The 20,482-nt window shown below is 28.9% G+C and overlaps 1 long non-coding RNA gene across 1 annotated transcript in view; it reads right to left on the bottom strand.

The window, feature by feature from the left end:
* LOC129963512 (uncharacterized) overlaps positions 1-20,482 on the bottom strand; it is a 154,261-nt gene that overhangs the window by 58,716 nt on the left and 75,063 nt on the right. Inside the window, exon 3 of the long non-coding RNA XR_008783984.1 lies at positions 18,835-18,902. This is a non-coding gene — a long non-coding RNA (uncharacterized LOC129963512). The remainder of the gene's footprint in view (positions 1-18,834; positions 18,903-20,482) is intronic.

The following is a 20,482-nucleotide window of genomic DNA, read 5'->3' as shown; positions in this document are numbered from 1 at the left end:
AAAGACACGTTGAGCTGCGTTTTTGTGAGGAAAGAATATAAAATGAAGAAAATAGTATCTGAAGAGGTCTCTCGAAGACTTGAAAGTGAATAGCACAGCAAAATACTGCGTACACTAAGAAAACAAATTACGGTTTAGGTGCAAAATTCGGCTAACCAGAAGTTAAAGCATCCTATTTTTAGTATGATACCAAGTAAATAAGACGGAAATTTTGGCACATGGCCCACGACATTTTGCTGTGTACACAAATGTATGAACAAATATCATTATAGTGAAATAAACATTTAATTTTGAAAGTAAAGGAATATAATTTTTTTTCATGTTTAGAACTCAAGATAACTAATATTAGTACTTAGTCACAGGTTTTCAATGATTAACAAATCTAGAAACCAAAATAAAAACGATAATGAAATTTAAAGAGAAAAATATGATTTGAGTCACAAGAACAATTAAAATCATAATATATTTGATAATGATACGCCCGAATAGCATTTAAAAATTACTTTAGAATTTACAATTAAAGGACCTAGTTATAACTAAAATGTAATCTTGCCTTACCTTGTTTCTTCATTACTTCTGTCAAATTCACATGATATATAAATTGACAATAAGAAAATGCAAACCTCAAGTTGATGCACTTTCCATAAATATTTTACAATTACACCAGCCGATAATTTTTCGTAATTAGAGACAATTCTTTAACACTATTGCTTTATTGCTTTTCAATATAACAAAAATTTTATGCAGGTTTGTATGAAGTTGAACAAAGCAACCTAACTAGTTCCAGATTGGAAGGGACAGTCCCACCTTTTGACTCATTCTTTCGGAACTGAATTATTTCGCAATTTTTTCTTTTTTTAATAATCAGAAAATAATTAATTTTAGAAAATATGCAATAATTGTAATCTTTGTAAAAATTTAAAAAATTATCCTTCTCAACTTTTACTATACATAGAAAATGAATAATGTGGATTAATCAGTCATAAACGTTACAATTGTGACCATATTTCAAATAAACTCAATTCTTTAACCTGCATTATATAATGCTCACATCCGTTTTTGTTAAAAATTTAAAGTCTAAATTAATGAGAAAAAAATGTAATTAAGAAAAATTCTGTTAAAAATGTTGAATTCAGTCAAGCCTCAGTTCCGTTTGGAAACCAGTCAGTAAGCCACAGAATTTTTTTAAAGATTAAGCAAATTATGAAAAAAAAAATGTTAATTGGTAATACAGGAAATAAATGCAGCTTGCAAAGCAGACTGGAAAAAATAGGCCGACAAAAAAGTAATTAGCGAATGCGTCAAACACCGCGAATTCGAAGTATGACTCACAAAAATAACCGAAGAAAACGGGCAATGTTTGGATAAATGAGGAAATGAGGTCCTTTTTGCAGAAAGAAAACAGAAAGAAGCCAGTCGCAGGCCGACAGCTCTCCAAGAAACGCAGCCGCAGTCGTAGATTACGTCAGGAGACGAAAATCATTTTTATTTACTTCCTGCTAAGAAGAAAGGAAAGAGACGGCGGAGAAAGAAAAAAAGAAAAAAAAAGGAGGTGCAGAGATAGTCGCAGAACGAAACTTACCGCGAACCGAAGAACAAGCACTAATCGATGTGAAATGAATCGCCACAGAACGAAAAGGATGCTGCTATCGATAAACGAATCTATTAGCAATCAATATATGGATTGTTTTTTCGCATGAGAAAATAAATGAAATCCAGCCTAATTTTCTGAATGAATATGTCATCACTCATGATATATTTATTTAACATTAAATATACATGAGAAAATTCGAGAAGCAATCCATAAACTTTTCACAGTGCTTTTTGAATGATCACTATTTAGCTAACTTTATGTAAAGATGAAGATTTTTGTAAATATAGAATTAAAAGCTAAAGGGTAAAAAGGAAAGAATTTATTGGAATGATAGAATTAAAAATTGTTATTTAAAATTAGAAATAATTGAAAATTGCATTTTAAAATAAAAAAAAGAGTAATTTTCAATAATTATGAAGTACGTGTTTTCTTCACTGAAATTAAATGTACTTTTATTTTCTCATTGTTTCATTCACTGAATTTGCCACTTCTGATTTAAGACATTTGTCTATTTCTGTTTAATGATTTTTTAAAAAAAATTTGGCAACAGAAAAAATTTTAAACAACGCATGATTTAAATATAAAGAGCAGGATAGATGTCATTTCTATTAAAACTTTATAGAAAATAAGAAGCTAATTTATGCTATATAAAAAACAATACTGATTCATAACTGCCTTTAGCAACCAAATAGATCGCCACAAGTACTGGCTTTCCTGCCTATTAAAACCGCTAATATAAAAATACATTCATTTCAAATTTTACAACTTTCTTTGCCAAGACTGAAAATTATGAATCTGATGTAGTTAGTCAAACAGCTAATTATAATACGAAATAAAAGCGGAAATCCTTTGGAACAGCAATTCTTTTTTTATCTTATTTACTGAGAAAAGCGATTTTTTAAAATCTTATTTTTAGCATTAGCAAAATTACTCCATTGAATGATTTGATGAAACAATCAATGAAATTGGTTTGAATTTCACTATAATATTATTAAGTAATAAGCTATAATATCATTAAAGCTTATTGTATTAATTTAAATAAATTATTAAAATTAGAGAAAAAATACACGGAAATTAAATCAATTAATAAATGGTTATTTTTTTGTATTTTAAGAAGGTATAAAAATTATTTTTGAAATAATACTTTCGAAAGACACTGCGAGAAAACGCTAAACATCTGTTTATTTATTAATATTTTAATACATGTTTTTGACTTTAAAATGCTGTTATTGATCTATCGTTGATTTAGAAGACTAAACAAATATTGTGCATTTATTAACAAAAAAGGACAATATACCATATATGTATATATAAGATCTCAGTTCCAAGAATTAGTATCGATTTTTTTATTATTATTATTTTCTTCTTTCTTTTAGTAATGCAATGCTCATAAAATACTTCTTAAATCATCTGATTGTGGTGTCCACAATCTTTAAATTTAAAACATTTTCATTTAAGTTTTTTTTTACGAACTTTTAAAACTCAAAACCATACACAATGAGTCCAGTTATTGCAACATAATTCAGAATTTAGCAATACAAATTTTTAATTTGTAGTCACTTAAAAAAATCATGTACAGTTTATCAAAACGATGACTTTCAATTACATGTAATGAAGTTGGAAGGTATTAAAAATTATGCTACAAAAGGGGAAAAATGCGTAATTTGAAAATAAGAAATCATTAAATCTAGTTATGCAAAAAGGGAAGGATTTTATGCATTAACGAAAATATCAATAGTTAAACATTTTACACATTACAGGAAAAGTTTTTTAAAAACTAAAAAAAAAAAAAAAAAAAAAAAGATATTGGAAAAAAAATAACATTCTTATATATCAAAATTGCTGCAAATATTTGAAATTCCAAAATAATCACTAAAGTTCTAGCCTTTAATATAATATATAAACAGTTTATTAATTTAAATAATTAATTAATAAACTTCTGGACACTGAGAAATACATTATTAAAAGAATAAGAATTTTTTTTTAACAATTTAGTTACAAGTCACAAATAAAAAATATCCATCATCCACCCAGATGTATGAATTAGCTTACCTAGAGTAACAGATGAGTCATCCCGTTGGTATTTCTCGAAAGTCGCGGTTGTAGCACAACGAACTTAAAATTGCAACGATGGCCTATTTCTTTAAGAAATCCATAAAACAGAATCGCAATCGTATCACTAATATGTTGACGATATAACAAAGTATATATCAAATTATCCTTTGTATGTCTAAGCATAAGCTTCGAATTTTTAAATACATAAATTGCAAAAGATTTCAAATCCTGTTTCTTGTTTTTTTCAAAGCTTTTTTAAATGTTTTGTTTTTTAAATAGCGATCAAATAATAAAAGTATAAAATTTCCATTCAGTTTTGAATTATGTCAATTAAAAAATGTATTTTCCAATTTTTTTTTTACTGGAATATGAATATTACTCCAAACGCTAACAATGACTGCTTTAATAGAAAATATCCCTTAACATGCCAGAAAAAGGAAACTATATAAATGAGTAAATAAAAGCGTATTTCATTTAAACCACGAACCAAATATTAAAAATATCGTATGAATAGAAGAAAAATTTTAAAAAAAAACTGCTACTCATCAATAATATATGTGAGCAATAATATCGTTCCCACATTCTTAACCTAAATAACGGCTATTCGGCATTTTAAAATGAGTAGACGGTGTATACAGAACAGTGGAGAACGTCGCACTGCCCTAACGAAAGTACACAAGGGAAATAGGTGAATTCGACGAATGTTTCCTTGTCTGGGCGAATGGACAATCGTCTACAGCAACTAAACGACTACTCTACCGAGGATAAACTTAGGATCACGTCAGGAAGAGAAGAGGAAGGGAAGAGGTGCGAATTTCACAGACGGAATGTGGGGATGACGTCACGTCTGTGATGTCATTCTCGCGATGTCATGCAATGACGCAATAGCCTAGAAATGAAAGGCGGTAAGCGGGCGATGAAAATGTTATCGAAATGAAACAAGCGAATGCATGATTTGAATATGGAGTTATCTAGAGAATCTGAATCTTTTAAGTTTGGATATTCATATAAAAATAGAGGCGCGGGTAGAAAAAAAAAAGCAAATAAAACTGTAAGGAGAACAAAGACCACTTTTTCTTTCTTTCTTTCTTTTTTTTTTTTTTTTTTTTTTTGACTCTGAATTGAAAATCAGGTTTTGGGGGCGAACAGTCGACGAAGGGGTAAAGTTGGACCGAAGAAAGGAATTTAAATGCTGCTTGCGTGACTTCTAAATCGGTCTCAACAGCTAAAGAATCAACTGAAGGTCATAAACTGTAGTTTAAATAAAAAGAAAAGTCTAAATGTAGACAATTTATAAATGAATTGCAATTTACAGTATTCATGATTCAAGGATTTTCATTTATTTACTGAAAAAAATAAGAATGGTATATAATAGGAAATTCGCTGAAAAACAATGAGCGCATCGATTTTTGTTAAAAAAGCATGAAAAGAATCCAAATTTTCAAACCATAATCTAAAAGTTGGAGCGCTACTTAAATTTTTAAATACAAATGCAATTTTACGATTAAATACTTTAAATCATATAATATTTCAAAAGAAAATCGTCTGAACAAAAATTCAAATGAAACAAAAAAAAAAAAATTGAACTGCATTCCTATACATTAAAAATGCTAAAATAAATTTAATTGTATATATAAGAATGAAAAACGTACCTTCTGTTTTATGAATAAACATCATCCGAATACAATTTTTCGAATAATTCTTTGCCAGATTTCGTTTTCCATTCATGGTAGATTATTTTCAAGCAACTATACATCAGCACAGTATTTTCAAAGTACTTCATTTCAGTTGTGTAGCACAAACATTTCGATGCCTTTATATAAACTAGGAAATTTCCAGAATCACAGTCAATTGCCGGAAACCAGACACAACTCATTTCTCTTTGTTCTGTATTATTTCATAATTTTCTATTGAATTTTGATACAAAACATCTTCGGGAGAAACTCCACCCGCACTCCTCAAACGTACTTCACCCTTCGCAACTGAAGAATGAATTCTGATCGAACCGACTACCTGAGATATATCAGAACAGACAAGCAGGATATCAGAAAATATATTTTCCGAAAACTGTACGTCAGAGAGCGAAACTGCATTTGCGAACATGTCCTCCATTTGAATGAGAAAGAGAGACGAAAGGGCGTACATACCTTTCGGCTGACAGACGAAAACGGAATGCGGCCCAACAATCCTTTGCTTGCTAAAGGACGGGGGTTCACTGTCCCCTTTTCTCTCTTTTAACACCTACGGTGGCAACGACGGAAAAGTGCAGACGAAATTGCGCGTCTGTCTGTCCAGCCATTCATTGAACTGGCCCATCATGCCGGTTCTCAGAACTCTCGCGTCTAGACGGCAGCCGATTGGATAAAGAGGCGGAGACTCCGGCCAATCACGTTGCTCGATACATCGTCGCAGTAGACTGTCCATTCGTATCGCTTGTGTCTGGCCGTCTCCTATACAACTACTTACGCAGAAAACGAACACAGATAAGAAGAGAACAGAAAAAATATGTATTATACACTTCATAAAAATACAACAGTAGTTGTCTGACGTCGTTGCCTTTTGAAGTTCCAGTTTTCCTTTTTTTTTTTTTTTAATTCTCTTCTCCTCTTCTGTGTAATGCGGTCATGGCATTCTATTCGCAACCGGATTTGCACAATTGGGCAGTTTTTATCAATCACACTAAAAAAATCCCTAAGCAATGCTTATGATTCATGCGATATTTCATTAAAGTAACCTTATGGTTCTACATTGGATGAAACCGAAAATATTCCCATATCTCTTCGAAATTCTCTCCTTCAGAAAAGCTCCCGCATCCGATCCGAGAATGAGGGGTTAAGATAAATCATCTTTTGGTGCTGCGCGCGCAAGGCAGGTTGAAACAGCCATTTTTGTCTCATCGCCGCCATTTTTGTTTTATTCTCTTGTGCTTACCGTTTCTTTCATGAATTCGCTAACTTACAGTTGGATGCAATTTTTTTTCTTCCTCCTACGTTTATTTTAGAACAATAATGTTTTTTTGATGCAAATAAGGGACATAATTTTTGTCTGACTTCACACTTTTAATTTTTATTAACAGTTATATAAACTTATAATTATTTCTTTGATGATCACATTTAAGATGAAGATATTAAACGCTTACACTTTTTTTTTATCTTATAATTTTCCTTAACAAAATATATTAAAATGAAACAATTATTCCTCTTATCCATGTTTACTTTTATACTATATCTTTTCATCACTGAATGTATCGTACATTTTTTTCTTCTCGATTTTAAACTCAAATATACAACAGATAATAAAAACAGTTTTTTTAAATATTTTTATTTATGTACTAAAAGCTAGAAATCAAAATAGAAAGATAGAGAGGATAATTTATTTTTATTTTTATTATTATTATTCATTTTAAGGCTACTTTAGAGGAATGACAATTAATTAACTTAATCAAATATTGATAGTTAAGTTTTCAAAATGTTAAAATGGTATTTTTTTTTTCTCTGAGAATATATGGTTGTGCAAAATTTCTTGATTTTACTACATTAAAAAAAAGACTGAAAATTGGTTGCAAAATTCTGTCCTTTTTTCAAATTGAAACAAATCAAAACGAAATAAACCTGCTTAAAAATTTTTGAGAGAATTGCTATAAAAATATATTTCATAAAAAGAAAGTAAATATTTCTGAAAAGAATAATGACAGAATAATGAAGCTGTTATCTGCTTTGAAAAACAAAGGAAATCGAGGACTAATGGTAGCAAATTTTATTTTTATGTTTTAATTCGATGAATCATAAAAGTGAATTTTTTTCTTCCAATTGTATGCCCGTATTTTATTTAAATAATTTTATCTCAATTAATTTACTTAAATTACTTATTATTTAATTCTAATTTAAGATTTTAAATAATGTTTGAGTAAAAGAAATATGTTACTAGATAAGTATTCCTATAATACTTTCACCTTTTTTATAAGCGATTTAATTTTTTATATGAATTGCTTCACATACTTCTTAATAAAAACAATACAGTTTATATCTAGGAGTTTGGATTTAGATTGTAATTTTCTACCACCAAAGATTTCAATTTTCAAATATATTTTTTAAATATTTTGTATCGCGGGTATGTAATGTCAAAAATTGGTAATTGTGTTAGTTTCTTTCTTTATTTATTTTGCAAATTTTATTGTTGCATTTAGTTACTTTGTAAATGTATTTCATGCCAAAAATTTCAATTTTATAAGCATTACGATGAACATAAATGGAATAAATGTACTTTTTTTTTATGGAGGAAGAAACAAATAATAATTACCAGCAATAAAATTAGGAGCAAGGAAAAAAATAATTCCCTTTTATTTTTCTGCAAATATAAACTACGACTAAATTGAGTAGCTCGAACGTTTAAAATTGATTTAACAGTAAATAAAATCAAAAGAATTACAGTTTTTAGTGTCAGGATAATTACTTTTATTACGGCATTAAAATGTTTAGCTGTAAATAAGATATCTGAACTTGACATAATTTTTCCGAAAGCTAATAATTCTACCGCCGACAACCATTTATTAATAATTAATCAAACTCAATAAGCTCGATAGTTAATAGCAAACTAATGATTAATCATGTAAAAGAAAATCGTGTTCAGAATCGCTTCCTTCGGAGAGAAAACTGATCGGAAACATAATAAATATTTATTCCTAGTAAAACACTTAATTAATATTTATATGGATACTTATTAATTAACACGGAAATGATAAATTGTTAATTCATTCAGTATATTATAACTGTTAGTTCTGATGACAGCAGGCAAACGATTATAAATAGTGTCATTCTTGTAATATGTTTTTCAAATTTATCTTTAGAAAATATAAAATGAAGCAATTCCGTTTCTTTAAATACTTTGATTTCCTTCATTCTCCCACACATATGTTAATAAATATTTTGCTTACCAATTGCATTTTATGTGTATTAAAGCAAAAAGAGGAGTGAGTTCTTCAAAACTATGTCAAACTCCACTCTTTGTTAAATTTGCAGTTAAGATTTCGTCCGTGGACAGCATCCAAATTGATAGTAATACGAAACTAAGATATTTTTTTCTATTTGGCGTATTAACAAGATTATGATCAATGAAAATACTCATTAATAAAACATTTGGTAACGCAGTAAAGAAAAAAAATAATTTTTTTCCCGGGCTTTTCTGTTACAAAAATAAGTCGGGGGGGTGAATACTTTTTTAAACCTTCATTTAATTTTTACTGTCGTGAAAATGAGATTCGATGCATGAGACTTGTTGTGTAATTTTAATTGCGAATAAAATGTTTTTTTCTTATTTTTATTTATTTTTTTACAGTTAGTGCTAACAATTCGTGACAGTTGTTGATGCATGCGTTAGGAAAAGTCAACAAACGTCAATAACCCGAGAGCTGGAACTAATATATCACTTTACGCTGATTCATCATTAATTCCGTAAAATATTAGTGGCAGTGATCTATATAAAAATTTAAATAAATTAAATTCTCATGGTAAATAAATAGAGCATACGACTAACCATGAGTCTTTCTATCTCTTCTTGTTACTTGCATGCATATTTGTCATCCCTTTTTTTTTTTTTTTTTAATTCTCACAAAGGAAGTATGCAAACTGAAAGGCAGTAAGTTCAAAGTATTGGAGAAACGTAATGTAATTATTGAAATTATATGTAAAATACTTTAATCAATCTCCATATTTCAGACCACCTTGAGTCTAAAAAAGTATTTTTGAAATAGATCCAAAATAGATAATTTGCGAAATGGATAAGTCAGAAAAGAAAAAGCGAACCAGACGAATGAAATAGGATGCATTGTCAAAATTATCCAATTGTCTCAGATTTTATCCAAAATTTAGATACATCCAATTTGTTACATGATTTCAACAATAGAGTATTAAATCTGAATGAAATTCTGGGCCACGGGTTTGCAGTTTATTTGTTTGTCCAATGAGTTTGTGAATACAAAACTCAGAAACAATCAATATAAAAAAATTATATGCAATTCTGATATCAATATTATAGATTTGATCAATGCTTAAACCCAAATGGCCAAAACGAAGCACTAAAGAAGTTCGAATGCTTGCTCAACTCTCATCCCCTTACTACGAAGCTAAATACAAAACGAGCCATTCTATGCACATTATACAAAAGAATGACAAGAATAGAACATTCCAGCTGGCTTATTCAATACTAATGATAAAAAACATAACTTTTATATCAGACATATTGGATTGTGGGTTGCCATAAGGCATAAACTGTAACTGTATAAAAATAACAGATAATGGATGGCAGTCCAGATGAAAATACAGAAGAAGAATTTTATATAAATTTAAAAGCTTAGTTTCATGCGGAAAAACCGTTTTTAAAAAAATATGATATATTAAATGTAAAGCACAATGATTTGATGAAAATAACCTAAGAAAACTTATAATCTTCCTTTTTATATGGCTTAGTTCTGTGGTAACGGGTGACTGAATGTAATTAAAATAAAACTTGATAATCAAATGCAAACTAAGAAAATATAACAAAATTAAAATATCACTCTTGAAAATAGATAAAGAGTTTTTAACAACAGCAAAAATATTTTGATGATAATCATTTAACGAATCTCACTGAAGGCCGCGATTAAATTTGGTCTCTGAATATTAAAGAACTGATGCGAGAATGCATTCCAACAATCAGTCTTTATAAATTCGCGCCAGATTGGGAGGAGCGGGGAATCATGTAATCACTACCAGAAAATAAATAAAACAAAAATTTTCCTGCCATTTCTTTTAATTATAAAGTTTATTTTGAAAAAAAAAATGGATAGTAAAAAACATATTGACGGGGAAATGAAATTCCGTATTTTTCCAGAATACTCTATTTTTCTCATCAGCCAAAATAAATCATTTTATGGCAATTCTACCTAAGTGTCGGTATTGCACAATAGTATGAACAAACAAATTCATCCAATACCTTTTTATCCCGTTTTTTGTCTGTGTTGTTTCTTTTCTGAATAAATAGTAGAGGCGAGACGTGTGTGATCGGGGAAAAGATTCGACCGTTGAAGGTCAGGGCCATTACTCGGCTAGACAAGCGCACAGTCGGACCGAGAATATGCGGACGGTTACACGTGTCTGGAGCTCAGGTTCAAGACCCCGAGAGATAAATGGGCCGGAAGAGAATAGATATTCTGAGGCCAATTTAAATCTTGGGAGAGATTACAATTTTTCTACCCCTGAGAAAATAATCGGTTTCTGGATGGAATTACTAAGCATGGATGATTGTTAAGCTAATCATGCCAGATGCAGTCGCATTCCGGATAGCGAAAAAACGAAACCGGGCTGCCTTTTCGTTTATTGAGTTTATCAATATTAGAAAGCCATAATCAATGAAATAAGAAGCATTTACTTGTAAAATAAGATAGGTAATATGTGACAAAAACTCTAATGCTCTGCCTAAAATGACAAAAAAAAAAAAAAAAAAAAAAAGCCCTTCTCTCTTTCCCCCATCCTTCAAATGAATTATTTTTGTAAGACACAACAATAGACACATTAATAGTTTTCGGCATGATTTTTATACGATTGGAGAAAGAAATTTTCTAGGATTTTTCTAGAAACTCTGAGCACTAAGATTATATTTGAAGGTAAATAAAAAAAGAATTAATATAAAAAATTCCATCAATTAATATGGGTACACAGAGGCTCTTCATTTTTTTCATCTTTGACAGAAAAAACGTCGTACGAAGTATGATATGTCCTACTTAGAATAAGCTTCGAAAGTAACAGAGATATATCACACTAATTAATTTTGGCTCCCCCACAATACCTTACAAATTCAGATAAATTTGCACTGTAGTCTACTGATAAAAACCTGGTTAACAGTATTCAGTTCTGTTTTTCAGAATCAGAAGTAATGGCTGCGGTGCAGACATCAATGTTGGTTTTCCTCGGCTGAAAATTTATTGAATCTTATCTAAAATTTATTTACTTATTTATAAATCATAATTCTTTATTTAAAGTTTTAAAAAATAACTAATAAAATTTTCAAAAAAAAGTTCTAAACAATAAAATATTGTTAAAGCGATTAAATTTAGACCAGCGTTAAATAATCTCTCCCCACATTTACTTTTCAATGTATTCATTAGATTTTTTAATATTAAGGTTTGGAGATAAGTGTTTTATCTTCGTCAAAATAAAAAAAATAAAAAAATGTTGCAATATTTGCTAAGATCTCAGAATGAATGATTTTATTCAAATACTACGATGACGGAAAAACAAGGTATTCAATAATTTATTGAGAAGAAAATAGAATTCAAGGCGAATTTCAACTGCATTATTCCTCTTTTTTGTACTTGCGCAACAGGATTGCTACTCTGCGCCTGCGCCAGTTGCCAGACACCGGAACTGGAGAACAATATATAATCTGATTTAATTTTGAAAATTTTTATACCTGAAGTAACAACTATCAATAACATTTTTTTAATCCGGTCATGAAATGCAATTAATGCTAAGCATAGACTAAATAATAACAAGAAATGACCTAGCCACTGAATCATTTGCTTCGTCTGCTGTTGATACGATCAAAAACGATTTTTAATTCCCTACTCATACATTCTGCGAATGCTTTTTCGACTCGTTGACGGATAAATAATGCGAACGGGTCGCAGTTTGCGAGCGAATAAAAAAGAATAAAATAAGAAAGCAGCAGTGCGAAGTAGAACGTAGACTGTTCCCCTTTGACGGAAGCCGCCACAGAAGCAGCAGTCTCAGTCTGGTTGCGTAGGAGGAAATTGCGCAACAGGGTTGCCGCACTGCGCGTGCGTCGAAACCGCCAGACACCGGAACCCGGGGACTTTCCCCAAATGACGACGCTCAAGGACTGCTGCGGTGACGTGTTCTCCGTCCAGCTGCACCCTGTTATCGAACTAATTCTTACCACATAAGAGGAAGAGTCAGTCGATTTTTCCCGACTATTGTCTAGCATAATTCTGTGTAATCCCAATCTGAGTAGGGGTGGGATATTCTGCCCTAGTATATTCAGGAATTTTCTTAAGTTATATTAACATGTGCGTCATTTTTTAAACGAAATGCAACATACACTTTTTTCTTTTCTTTTCAAGATAAGTTATCTATTTTTAGAATTATTAGTTATCTATTTTTCTACTACAAATTTACTGTTTAAAAGATTTCTGGAACTTTCTTTCATTTGTGTGGTATTTAGTCTTCAATGAATAACTTATTTGAAAGATTTAGAATCAAACCTCAATAAAAGAAAGTACTTAATATAAATTGATGATAACAAGATAGAGTAGAGAATGAATGAATAGCCTTATAAATTAGGATTGATTGAATGCTCATATCATTTTTAGAATTTTGACATATACTATAACTAATATTAATACTAGGCTATTTGGGTTAATAATTTTTAGTGTTTTGAAATTTTCTATTCGTAATATTTATACTTTGAAAATAAACAAGTTTATTGCATAGAAACTGTTCACTATTTCTATCATGCAGTGGGAATTCCGTTGTTTAATTAACACTATAAATAAATGTGATTTACAAAAAAAAAGAAAAAAATCTGAAAACAATAATTGTAGGAAAGATATAATAAAAAATGGTAAATGTTTTCTCTAGAAAAAAGGCTTTGGTCCATGAAGTCAAGAGCTATCGTCATAATATAAATTCAAAGGTAATTAAAAATATAAAAATAATTGATTTTAATACTTACATAAGTATGTAAACGTTGTATCTTTTTATAACATTATTCTTAATCGTTATATATTCGGATATTGTTGAATTATAACCGAAATACTGATTTTTTGGTATACCGGTATATATATATATATATATATATATATATATATACATATTTTGTTTAAAATACATTTGGAACTGATATGAAATCTGCTTCTTTATTATTTATTTAAATCACCATATATGACTAAATATTTTTTTTCTTTTAGAATAAATAATTTGTTTTAAAAGTCTGTTTTTAAAAATAACATCGACATATAAATTCATAATTTAGCAAACATAAATGTTGGCAAGAAAAGTACAAAGATTTTTATTTGAATGAATATTTATGTGGAAAAGATATACCAGTATTAAAGTATTACAATTTTTCACATTTTTAAGAATCTTGAATTTACTTAAATTAGCATCTCTTTTGTTGGGGGTTAATTTGAGCAGACTTTCAGCTACACTTTATATTACTCTCTAAGTTTTCATATATACCAGTACCAGGGCATGCGAATTTCATCAGATAAAGCTTTCAGTCCTCAAACATGTGAACTTTTTTTTTTAATCGAGAATTGAACTTACCATCTTTCTATCCCGAGGACGAAACTTCACTTTGAAGTCACCGCAATCCTGTAACCCAACGAAACAATAAAGTCAGGTAATAAAACAGTGCTATAATCTCAGTTTTACCTTATTCTTATAAGGTGTTAAAGCATTTAATCTTATGATTAAAGCAGCAATATATGAAACTTGTGTTTCAATCAAAAATTAATGTGTCATTGTTGATTAATTTGTTGTTGTTGGCATGAAACTGCATTGTACGCTAATGGAATAAGTCAAAGATACAGAAACGAAAATTATGATCAGATTTAATGCTTCCAGAATAATTATATTTAATTTCGAAGGATGAAATATTTATGAAATAAAATTAAAATCATTTGTCGACTTTTAATATTTTATGCTAAAAAAAACGTTAATGTTTCAAATCAATGCTGACCTGCTGATTTCTGTCGAACGAGCAGTTAATGTTCTCTGGTATTTTCGATGCTGAATATTAATTTTAGGTCAACATAAAAATCTTTCATATTAATAAAAATTTATTTTTGCATGAGTAAAAGCATATATTTATACATATTGCTTGAATTATGTTTTCCGCTATTGGAAGAATATCATTGTGAGGTGCACATTTTTTCACACAATGAGATCTCAAGTAATAAAGTATTTATGATATACAATTATATTGATAATAAAAACATATTCTTGAATTTTTTGCTGTCATTTCAGTCAAATATAGGAAATACTACAATCAAATATATGATTATTACAATCAGCTTTATTTTACAAAAAAAAAATCAGAATATTAAATTCATAATTTTTTCAAAAGGAAATAAAATGAATCATCGAAATGCAAGAATTTCAGAAGCATTTCATTTTCATATCTCTACCAGTTGTAAAGGAGAATGTGTGAGTGTATGTGCATACACATACACATATTTGAGCGTGTATGGGCTCAGCAGGCCAGCCTATTTGCCACACAGCTACCATATTTTGCAAAAATAGAGGCATTTTAAAATTTTGATTAACTAGATATTAAATGAGATTCTGTTGTTTTCCCGTGAAAACTTTTGAAAATGTCACTGCAAAAAATAATTTTAAAATATTATTAAAAAAATTTTTTAATGTCATTTTTAATGAAAATATATATATTTTCCTTAATTTTCAGCAACACCTTCCATAGCTGCATTAGATTTTAACCGTTTTCGTTGTTTCATTAAATATTTAACCACGCAAATTTTCCCTATTGTTGCAAGCCCATGTAGAAAGATTCTGCTTGTTATTTGTGCAATTTGCACGAGGAGTAAAAAATTGTAACTCTAATGCAACGGAAAACAATCTGCAGGTAGATTATCTAGGCAAGTATATTTTTAATAGCACTATTACGGATCGACTCCATCAAGAAGGCTAGTAAAGCCTTACTAACTGCTTAAAAATACGTTGTTGAGGAAATCATGAACATCAAATAATGTATATAGAGATTTAATTAAAATGAAACGCAATGAATGTTTCCGGTGAACCGGCTTGCTGCCATTTAAAGTATTAAGTGGCTTGTATATAAATATGTAAAAACGTAAAGATTTTATAAATATGCAACATATTTTTATCCCTTAAATATAACTGAAGCTAAAATTGTTAATGTCAGTACTCTGAATTGAAATTATTTCGTGAATTGAAAATTTAATCCATTAACAATTTAATACATTATTATTACATCCAAGTAGAATAAAATAATCATGAAAGAATAAATAAATGTCAAGAGAAAATTGCTGGCTTTCTATAATAATTCTATTTATATTTCATAGAAGAAAAATAAAATTTAAAAAAATTCGAATTTTGCAGGGCAATTTTAATAAAATTCCTGTGTGCTACAGTCTGATTTTATTTTTGCGTTGCACAAATATATTTCGATGGTAATTCTTGCATTACTTTGCTTTAGTTTCTATTTTTAAATAATTTCAAAAGATCCAGATTGAATGTTCGCTTCTTTTTTTGTTCAACTGAATTTCATGTTCCTGAAACGAATGAATACAAGATAAAAAAAGAACCTTAGTATAGAACATTGTTACCATATAACAACCTTATCTGCAAAACAACTTTCTATCCCAAGACTTCATAACATTTGGAGTACATTATTGTCAGGACTTTATAAAACGAATCTATACTATTGATTTTCAGTATAGTGTTCATTCGAGGTGGTTGGTTTGTTATTATTATTATTTTCTCTGGAAGAATTATTCACCGAGTTTGAATAAACACCTTCTTCTTCGAAGTGATATCTATTTATAAGACAAGCGCGTGTTTTGAAAGCTTACATGCATTTGGTACAGCCACTTTATTTATATTTGAATCAATATTTTCTTAAATATGTTTGCCAAATTTACTAACATGTAGTAAAATTAGTTAACCAGGGACTTAGCCAGGAATGGATCATAAAGGAGCCATGGTCGAACCAGAAATTTTGGAAACGCAGAAGGACTAAGCAATTTTTATGCCCATTGAATTTTAGAAGACAGCTACGAAGAGCACGGTGGCGAAAATATGCAATGTTCTAGGTCGTTTACCTTCTCTATGCCATTTAAACTAACAACTTTTTATTATGGTAGATTAAAGGCGAGAACTCTAGATAAGAATAAGATAATTAGATTAGAATTTGCCTTTGTAGTTTGAATAAAGAACCAGGCAAATTAGAAAGGGCAGAATGAACTTTGCATGGCTCTTATGGAATAAGATTAAGTGATAAGCTTTTTCATGAGACAGGCTTTTGCCAAATTAAATGTTGGTTTAAAAAGTGTTAATCGCTTAGAACAAGCGCTTCAGAAAAAATTACTGTTCTGCAGCTAAGATAGAGCATAGAAGATATAAAAACTCTTTAAATAGCTCCAAGGGCCGAAAATGCCAAGCAACCTGTCATTTGAAGAGTTAAATATGACACATATCTGTAGAAGATATAAATGTAGCCAAACCTAAGACTAGTTTTAAACAGGGAAAAAATAGGAGGAATTTTAGAAAACTATTTCAACATATTTTAATTCTTTTAATTTTCGAATATTTCATAAGATGTCTATTCTAACCTCTTAGAAGCCACAAGCTACAATTTATTGCATTTTTAAAATTCTCATACAATTTATTTTGCGAATATCTGCTTGTAATGGCCATAATTATCAAACTGAAATTCAGACGGTTCATGAATTATGCGTTTAAGTTATCTGCTTTATCCACATGAATTTTTAAAATTTTATTTCCTTTCTTCTATTGTAAATGAAAGTATTTGATTGATGAATTAGATATTATCTCATAACGAACCTAGAAGTTCTCGAAACTACAGTTTTAATGATGACATTCATTCTTCCATGACTCTATTCATATTCTGTAAAATTACAGGAAACTCACGGCGGTCTAAATTTCTGGTTACCCTTTCCCAAAAGAGCGCACAACGATAATTTCCACATCGTTATTATTCATCCGATGACTATACATTTCTCACACGAAAGGAAAACCAAGCGTGATTTCTCTTATTGGCTAACAGCAACTGATCCTCTTTAGTTATACCAGTTTCTGGTTTCGCCATCTGTTTACCGAAAGTAACAGCCCTCCACTGGCGATGAATTGTGAAATTCTTTTGTGGACTGTCGATCTGTCGCTTCGCTGATCGCCAACCGACGATCATTTCAAGGAAAACACACAATCCGTTTTTCGCGAAAATGCCACCAAATGAAACAGACCGTCCGCAATAGGGGTTGTTTTTGGACCGTTGGATGGGCAAATGAAATCATTCATTTCTTTCCAGAAAAATATTTGCATTATTTGTTTAGTAATTTTCATTCTATTTTAAGGGTTTTTTTTAAATATAATTTTTATTCTATCATTCGTTAAATGTATCATGAAAAATTTCTTGGAAACTAAATCAGAGTTATGTAATTTAAGTGTTAGAATTTTTATACTGTTTCTTTTAATGAAAGAAAAAATTTAATTAAAGAACTTAATTCAATGTATCTAAAGAATATTTAATGCGATTTGTACAAAGTAATCGACAAATTAATTGATTTGCAAGTAATTTATTTGAGACAAAATTGGAAATTAAGTTTTTCACTTAATCCATTTAAATGGAATTGTGTTTAAATCGTTTACTCCTCTAACATTTTGATTGTTTAATATAAATAAATTTAATTTTGATAATTTAATAATGTTTTTACTAGAATCAAGTTTCCGCAATTATTTCAATGAGATAATCTTAAAACGATCATGCTTCAAACAATTATTATAATAGTTTTTTCTAAAGATTTTCTCAGGAGAGTACAAACATAAAGTACAATAGAATTTGTCACATTTTATTTTGGAGATTCAATACGATCAATAGTTCGAAATTCGTCGAGGCTAAATCCTTCTCCAAAATAATATAAAATTTATTTTATAATTAAAATGATAGAACTCTGCATAATAGCTTTTATCAAATGGTAGAAAAATATTTTTTTAATTGAATCGTATTTATACCTAAGATGAGATAAAAAAAATTTAATAGATTAAAAAAAATATTTTTCATCCTATTTTTGATTTTAATGAGAAAGTGATTTTAAAAATATATTGAGGCGTACATATGTAATTCTGTACGTGTTCCTCTTTTTAATAATAATTACTTTCTATCCTATAAATAAATTCAATAGATAGAAGTAGTAATACTAAAAATCAACACCGTGTAGGCAAAGTACAAATGATTGAAACTACAGCTGAAGAACTTCTGCGTTAATTCAGAAAACGTATTCATTGATTCTAACTGATTCAGACATCACGCTATCCAAATAAAATAAAGGAAAAGAAATTTGAAATGAATGCTAGGCATGTAAATGTTGATTCAGAGGTATGAATCACAAATATGATAAAAATGCTACTTACATTTAGTGCCTTCGAAGACATATAACAGTCATTTGGTTACACTAATACGAGAGCTGAGAGAAGGGGATCTAAAACAAAACAAAAAAAATATGTAACATTAACTTTTGTGTAATAACTTTTTACTAAAAAAAAGAGAAAAAAAAATGTTTTCAGGCATTTTAAAAAGAGTGAAAGATCAGTTTTTATTATTATTTCATTATGATTATTTAAAATAGTATCTTCATTCAGATCAAATTAAAAAGATATATGTAGTAATGTAGATACGATAAACTACAATAGCAATATATATAAACTTATTTCTCGATTTTTAAAGACAATATTATTTGGAAATGATATCTTTGCTGATTTAAGCTGAAGTTAATTTGCTTTGCTCATGCCCATAAAAATTTTCAGGTGTACCGACTAAAATTTAAAATAAAAATATTTTTAATGTTAAGATAACATAAGCTGAAGAATACCTTCTAAATTTTTTATATAAATAAAATCATTAAAAATAAGAGATAACGACAAAATTTCTTTTGCCAACTCAATACAAAATAGAAACATTTTAAAATTTTTGAATTTTGTCATTAATTACAAATTATTTAATTTTTTTTCCTACTTTCTATACCACTGATGTAATCTAAGCAAAATATATAAAAGCTTGCCAAAATTTTTATATTTTAACATTTTAACCAAAGACAATTTTTTGAAAAATTTTAATGAATGTAAAAATTTATTCGTTTGAATACAATAATTTTTTAAAGCCTCAGACGGAGGAAAGTTATTAAATAAAAAAATTAAATAAATAGTAAGCTTCTTTAGAATGTACTTTAAAAGTTATTAAAGCATTTTTTCATCAATTAATATGTTTTCGGACTAAAAATTCATTCTTTAGTGGCAAATATTTCAACTATCTGTAAGTTGCTATTCTAAACTACAAAAAGTCTTATAATTGATTTAACATCGTACTTTGTTTGATAAATACTTTATTTCCGATATCTAAAATGTACAATTAAAATTCTTTACTTGAAGTTTTGTAAAAAATATCCTCTTCAAAAAAATCATAATTTTATTCGTCAGCGTTTTCTTCTTACTTTGTATCTTCTTTTTCTGTTAATGATTTGTCTGTGCAAAACTTTCGAAGTGCTAGTTGAATTTAATTCAAAAACGTTTCTGAGTTTTTAAATTGGTTATTGTTTCGCTGACGAAAATTTAGAAAATGTCAAAGAAAAACCAAAATTCTGGTTGCTTTTATGGGTGAAATACCAGCTGCGATAAAACAACAGAGATCTGATTCATATTTTCCACCACATTCTCCAAGCCAACGCCCTTTCTCTCAGTAAAAGAGACAGAAAATCTGAGTCACCGAGTTATCCAAATTATCTCTAAAAGAAGTCAGCGAATAATCAAATACAAAAGTTCAGAAATGAATTTTCTATCAAGAAACTTTTATGCTTATTTAAAAAAATTTTAAACGTGTTTTTTGTCTGACATATAATGTAGTGAATATTTTACAAATCAGATTTGTTATATTTTGAAAGGTATATAATATAAACATAAATATTTATATAATATATATATATATTTTGAAATATTTGTATTGCTTAGAAAGGAAATCAACCATGATGTTTTGAAAGTTTTGAATATTGTTTGCTTAAAAATCTTT

This window comes from Argiope bruennichi, chromosome 3 (genome assembly GCF_947563725.1).
Source record: "Argiope bruennichi chromosome 3, qqArgBrue1.1, whole genome shotgun sequence".
Classification (NCBI taxonomy): Eukaryota; Metazoa; Arthropoda; class Arachnida; order Araneae; family Araneidae; genus Argiope; species Argiope bruennichi.
This window is presented reverse-complemented; position numbering and strand designations above follow the sequence as displayed.